Source organism: Lipotes vexillifer, unplaced genomic scaffold, assembly GCF_000442215.2.
Source record: "Lipotes vexillifer unplaced genomic scaffold, Lipotes_vexillifer_v1.1 scaffold597, whole genome shotgun sequence".
Classification (NCBI taxonomy): Eukaryota; Metazoa; Chordata; class Mammalia; order Artiodactyla; family Lipotidae; genus Lipotes; species Lipotes vexillifer.
The window spans coordinates 983,964-990,896 of record NW_006797597.1 but is presented as its reverse complement, the minus strand read 5'-3'; the positions used below and the strand labels follow the sequence as shown (position 1 = coordinate 990,896).

At 38.5% G+C, this 6,933-nt stretch overlaps 1 pseudogene; it reads left to right on the top strand.

Annotated features, from left to right (window-relative positions):
• Positions 1-5,195: 5,195 nt before the first annotated feature.
• LOC103081198 (vacuolar protein sorting-associated protein 37A pseudogene) lies at positions 5,196-6,413 on the top strand (annotated as a pseudogene).
• Positions 6,414-6,933: the final 520 nt, after the last annotated feature.

Below are 6,933 nucleotides of genomic sequence, written 5' to 3'. Positions count from 1 at the left end.
AAACCCAAGGAGAAACACACCGAGACACATAGTAATCAAATTGGCAAAAATTAAAGACAAAGAAAAATTATTGAAAGCAGCAGGGGAAAAACGACAGATAACATACAAGGGAACTCCCATAAGGTTAACAGCTGATTTCTCAGCAGAAACTCTACAAGCCAGAAGGGAGTGGCATGATATACTTAAAGTGATGAAAGGGAAGAACCTACAACCAAGATTACTCTACCTGGCAAGGATCTCATTCACATTTAATGGAGAAATCAAAAGCTTTACAGACAAGCAAAAGCTAAGACAATTCAGCACCATGAAACCAGTTCCACAACAAAGGATAAAGGAACTTCTCTAAGTGGGAAACACAAGAGAAGAAAAGGACCTACAAAAACAAACCCAAAACAATTAAGAAAATGGTCACAGGAACATACATATCAATAATTACCTTAAATGTGAATGGATTAAATGCTCCAACCTAAAGATACAGGCTCGCTGAATGGATACAAAAACAAGACCCATATATGTGCTGTCTACAAGAGGCCCACTTCAGACCTAGGGACACATACAGACTGAAAGTGAGAGGATGGAAAAAGATATTCCATGCAAATGGAAATCAAAAGAAAGCTGGAGTAGCAATACTCATATCAGATAAAATAGACTTTAAAATAAAGAATGTTACAAGAGACAAGGAAGGACACTACATAATGATCAGGGGATCAATCCAAGAAGAAGATATAACAACTATAAACATATATGCACCCAACACAGGAGCACCTCAATACATAAGGCAACTGCTAACAGCTATAAAAGTGGAAATCGACAGTAACACAATAATAGTGGGAACGTTAACACCTCACTAACACCAATGGACAGATCATCCAAACAGAAAATTAATAAGGAAACACAAGCTTTATGACACAATAGACCAGACAGATTTAATTGATATTTAGAGGACATTCCATCCAGAAACAGCAGATTACACTTTCTTCTCAAGTGCACATGGAACATTCTCCAGGATAGATCACATCTTGGGTCACAAATCAAGCCTCATTAAATTTAAGAAAATTGAAATCATATCAAGCATCCTTTCTGACCACAACGCTATGCGATTAGAAATGAATTACAGATTAAAAAACGTAAAAAACACAAACACATGGAGGCTAAAAAATACATTACTAAATAACCAAGAGATCACTGAAGAAATCAAAAAGGAAATCAAAAACTACCTAGAGACAAATGACAATGAAAACATGACGATCCAAAACCTATGGGATGGAGCAAAAGCAGTTCTAAGGGGGAAGGTTATAGCTATACAAGCCTACCTTAAGAAACAAGAAAAATCTCAAATAAACAATTTAACCTTACACCTAAAGGAACTAGAGAAAGAACAAACAAAACCCAAAGTCAGCAGAAGGAAAGAAATCATAAAGATCAGAGCAGAAATAAATGAAATAGAAACAAAGAAAACAATAGAAAAGATCAGTAAAACTAAAAGCTGGTTCTTTGAGAAGATAAACAAAATAGATAAACCATTAGCCAGACTCATCAAGAAAAAGAGGGAGAAGACTCAAATCAATAAAATTAGAAATGAAAAAGGAGAAGTTACAACAGACACTGCAGAAATACAAAGCATCCTAAGATATTACTACAAGCACCTGTTTGCCAATAAAATGGACAACCTGGAAGAAATGGACAAATTCTTAGAAAGGCATAACCTCCAAAGACTGAACCATGAAGAAATAGATAATATGAACAGACCAATCACAAGCAATGAAATTGAAACTGTGATTAAAAATCTTCCAACAAACAAAAGTCCAGGACCAGATGGCTTTACAGATGAATTCTATCAAACATTTAAGAAGAGCTACCACCCATCCTTCTCAAACTCTTCCAAAAAACTTCAGAGGAAGGAACACTTCCAAACTCATTCTATGAGGCCACCATCACCCTGATACCAAAACCAGGCAAAGATACTACAAAAAAAGAAAATTACAGACCAATATCACTGATGAATATAGATGCAAAAATCCTCAACAAAATACTAGCAAACAGAATCCAACAACACATTAAAAGGATCTTACACCATGACCAAGTGGGATTTATCCCAGAGATGCAAAGATTCTTCAATATACACGAATCAAACAATGTGATACACCGTATTAAAAAATTGAAGAGTAAAAACCATATGATTGGGCTTCCCTGGTGGCGCAAGGGCTGGGAGTCCGCCTACTGATGCAGGGGATGTGGGTTCGTGCCCCGGTCTGGGAGGACCCCACATGCCACGGAGCAGCTGGGCCCATGAGCCATGGCTGCTGAGGCTGCATGTCTGGAGCCTGTGCTCCGCAATGGGAGAGGCCACAACAGTGAGAGGCCTGCATAACGTAAAAAAAAAAAAAAAAAAAACCATATGATCATCACAATAGATGCAGAAAAAGCTTTTGACAAAATTCAACCCCCATTTATGATAAAAACTCTCCAGAAAGTGGGCATAGAGGGAACCTACCTCAACATAATAAAGGTCATATACGACAAACCCACAGCAAACATCATTCTCAATGGTGAAAAACTGAAAGCATTTCCTTTAAGATCAGGACAAGACAAGGATGTCCACTCTTGCCACTATTATTCAGTATGGTTTTGGAAGTCCTAGCCACAGCAATCAGAGAAGAAAAAGAAACAAAACAAATACAAATTGGAAAAGAAGAAGTAAAACTGTCACTGTTTGCAGATGACATGATACTAGACATAGAGAATCCTACAGATGCCACCAGAAAACTACTAGAGCTAATCAATGAATTTGGTAAACTTGCAGGATAAAAAATTAATGCACAGAATTCTCTTGCATTCCTATACACTAATGATGAAAAATCTGAAAGAGAAATTAAGGAAACACTCACATTTAGCACTGCAACAAAAAGAATAAAATACCTAGGAATAAACCTACCTAGGGGGACAAGAGACCTGTATGCAGAAAACTATAAGACACTGATGAAAGAAGTTAAAGATTATACCAACAGATGGAGAGATATACCATGTTCTTGGATTGGAAGAATCAATTTTGTGAAAATGACTATACTTCCCAAAGCAATCTGCAGATTCAATGCAATCCCTATCAAATTACCAATGGCATTTTTTACAGAACTAGGACAAAAAATCTTAAAATTTGTATGGAGACACAAAACACCCCAAATAGCCAAAGCATTCTTGAGGGAAAAAAACGGACCTGGAGGAATCAGACTCCCTAACTTCTGACTATACTATAAAGCTACAGTAATCAAGACAATATGGTACTGGCACAAAAACAGAAATACAGATCAATGGAACAAGATAGGAAGCCCAGAGATAAACTCATACTCCTGTGGTCAACTAATCTATGACAAAGGAGGCAAGGATATACAATGGAGAAAAGACAGTCTCTTCAATAAGTGGTGCTGGTAAAAGTGGACAGCTACATGTAAAAGAATGAAATTAGAACACTCCCTAACACCATACACAAAAATAAACTCAAAATGGATTAGAGACCTAAATGTAAGACTGGAGACTATAAAACACTTAGAGCAAAACATAGGAAGAACACTCTTTGACATAAATCACAGTAAGATCTTTTCTGATCCACCTCCTAGAGTAATGGAAATAAAAACAAAAATAAACAAATAGGACCTAATGAAACTTCAAAGCTTTTGCACGGCAAAGGAAACGATAAACAAGACCAAAAGACAATCCTCAGAATGGGAGAAAATATTTGCAAATGAAGCAACTGACAAAGGATTAATCTCCAAAATTTACAAGCAGCTCATGCAGCTCAATATTAAAAAAACAAACAACCCAATCAAAAAATGGGCAGAAGACCTAAACAGACATTTCTCCAAAGAAGACATACAGATGGCCAAGAAGCACATGAAAAGCTGCTCACCATCACTAATTATTAGAGAAATGCAAATCAAAACCACAATGAGGTATTACCTCACACCAGTTAGAATGGGCATCATCAGAAAATGTACAAACAACAAATGCTGGAGAGGGTGTGGAGAAAAGGGAACCCTCTTGCACTGTTTGTGGGAATGTAAATTGATACAGCCACTATGGAGAACAGTATGGAGGTTCCTTAAAAAACTAAAAATAGAATTACCATATGATCCCACAATCCCACTACTGGGCATATACCCAGAAAAACCATATTTAACAGGACACATACACCCCAATGTTCATTGCAGCACTATTTACATTAGCCAGGTCATGGAAGCAACATAAATGCCCATCGACAGATAAAGAAGATGTGGTACATATATACAATGGAATATTACTCAGCCATAAAAAGGAACGAAATTGGGTCATTTGTTGAGACGTGGATGGATCTAGAGACTGTCATACAGAGGGAAGTAAGTCAGAAAGAAAAACAAATATCGTATATTAACGCATGTATGTGGAACCTAGAAAAATGGTACAGGTGAACTGGTCTGCAGAGCAGAAACTGAGACACAGATGGAGAGAACAAACGTATGGACACCAAGCAGGGAAAGTGGTGGAGGGATGGGGGTGGTGGTGGGTTGAATTGGGAGATTGGGATTGACATATATACACTGATGTGTATAAAATTGATGACTGATAAGAATCTGCTGTATAAAAAAAAAAGTGAATAATTTGTTATATTTTACTCACTCATTATAGAAAATATTTCTTGAGCACTCACAATGAGCCAGGCCCTCTGTTACATATAGGGAATAAAAGACCATCTAAAAAAAAAAAGAAAGAAAAAGACCATCTAGCTCATATTATAACCATCTAGCTCATATTATAGAGAGCGTTTTATATTTGTATTCCAAATTTTATTATTTTAGCTTATAAGATTATACAATTTGATTTACCCTCATTGTCCTAAGAACAGTAAAGTAAAACCTTATCTGAAAATTTCAGTTTATCGGCTGGCTGGGCCGTCAGGGCCATGAAGGTAGGACTGCCAGTCCCGGGCGGCGAGTTCCCTGTCTCCAGCTGTCCGCAGTCAGAGCATGGCTCTCTGAGCGAGGACCCCCGGCCGGCTTGCTTAGAGAAGACGCGGCTCCCCAGCACTTGAGCTGGGGCATCCCTGCCCACTCCCGCTCTGTCCATTCCCGCTCCCCCTCTGCCGCTGGAGAACCGCCGCGCTGAGCAGCTGGGAGAAGCAGGCCAGAGCCTTCTAGGGCCTCGGGCCCGGGCAACCGTGGAGGATGAGCTGGCTGTTTCCCTGACCAACAGCACCTCCTCCCCTGCGGCGGGGACCCCCGTTGGTCTCCCCAGCCTCCAACAGCAGAAGCGGCACCTGATCGAGTCCCTCTGGAACGCACACTCCAGTGTAGCTGAAATACAGAAAGATGTGGAATACAGGTTGCCATTCACTGTAAACACCCTGACAATTAGCATTAATATATTGCTTCCTCCACAATTTCCTCAGGAAAAACCAGTGATCAGTGTTTATCCACCAATACGACGTCACTTAGTGGATAAACAAGGAGTGTATGTTACCTCTCCATTAGGAAACAATTTTAACAATGCACTCAGACCTTGGGAAAATTATCCGGAGTCTCTTGGATGAGTTTTGGAAGAATCCTCCAATTTCAGTTCCTGCTTCAACAGCATTCCCATACCTGCACAGTAACCCAGGTGGGATTCCTCCTTATGCTTCTCGGTGTTTTCCATTTCTTCCTCCATATTCCCCACAAGAAGCTACCAGGACTATCAGTTCTTTATTTGTTGCTGACACTGTTTCCTCTTCAACGACAAGTTATACAACAGCCAAACGCGCTCTGCTGCTCCTTCATTTGGTGTCCTTTCAAATCTGCCACTGCCCGTTCCCACAACAGACACTTCAGCACCGATAAGCCAAAATGCTTTTGGTTACAAGATGCCTGATATCCCTGATGCATTTCCAGAACTCTCAGAACTAAGTGTATCACAACTTACAGATATGAATGAACAAGAGGAGGTATTACTAGAACAGTTTCTGACTTTGCCTCAACTAAAACAAATTATTACTGACAAGGATGACTTAGTAAAAAGTATTGAGGAACTAGCAAGAAAAAAATCTCCTTTTGGAGCCCAGCTTGGAAGCCAAAAGGCAAACTGTTTTAGATGAGTATGTATTACTTACACAAATGAAATCAACTTTTGAAAAGAAGATGCAAAGGCAACATGAACTTAGCGAGAGCTGTAGTGCGAGTGCCCAATAGGCAAGATTGAAAGTAGCTGCACATGAAGCCGAGGAGGAATCTGATAATATTGCAGAAGATTTCTTGGAGGGAAAAACTGATATAGATGATTTTCTCAGTAGCTTCATGGAAAAGAGAACAATTTGCCACTGGAGAAGAGCCGAGGGAGAGAAACTTCAACAAGTGATAGCAATGCACAGCCAATTTCATGCTCCACTGTGGATTTTCCTGCAAACATGAACTGCCAAGAGAGGAACGGGACACAAAACTAAGCACACTTATATTTATGATTTGAAAATTGGTATTTCATCACAGTGGCTGAATTCATAGATAAACTATACAGATTGTATACAGAACTGAGACTAATTTTGTACAGATTAGAATGATTGCTATGATCCTTGAGAAATTTTTCTGCACTATTTGCACTAAAAATGTTTATTTATTGTTGATAAATCCTATCATATTTAAGTTCCACTGCTGTTCATCTCTTACTATTGATTAAATACCTATGCATGTAATTTTAGCTAGTTTCAATGTTTTATAAAATTACTTCATTTAAATTCGTAATTTTAATTTGAAACTGCCTCATTGCTTTATCAAGAATGGTTTATATTTTTTCCTCTCAACGTTTTTTGAAAAATTACCATTTCAACTGTAGAAAAACTCTTATTCTTCCTGTTTCTTTCTGGATGATAAAACTTTCAAAAATAATTTGTTTTTAAATATTCACAGTGTCAGGAAACACCAAACCTGCCAATGT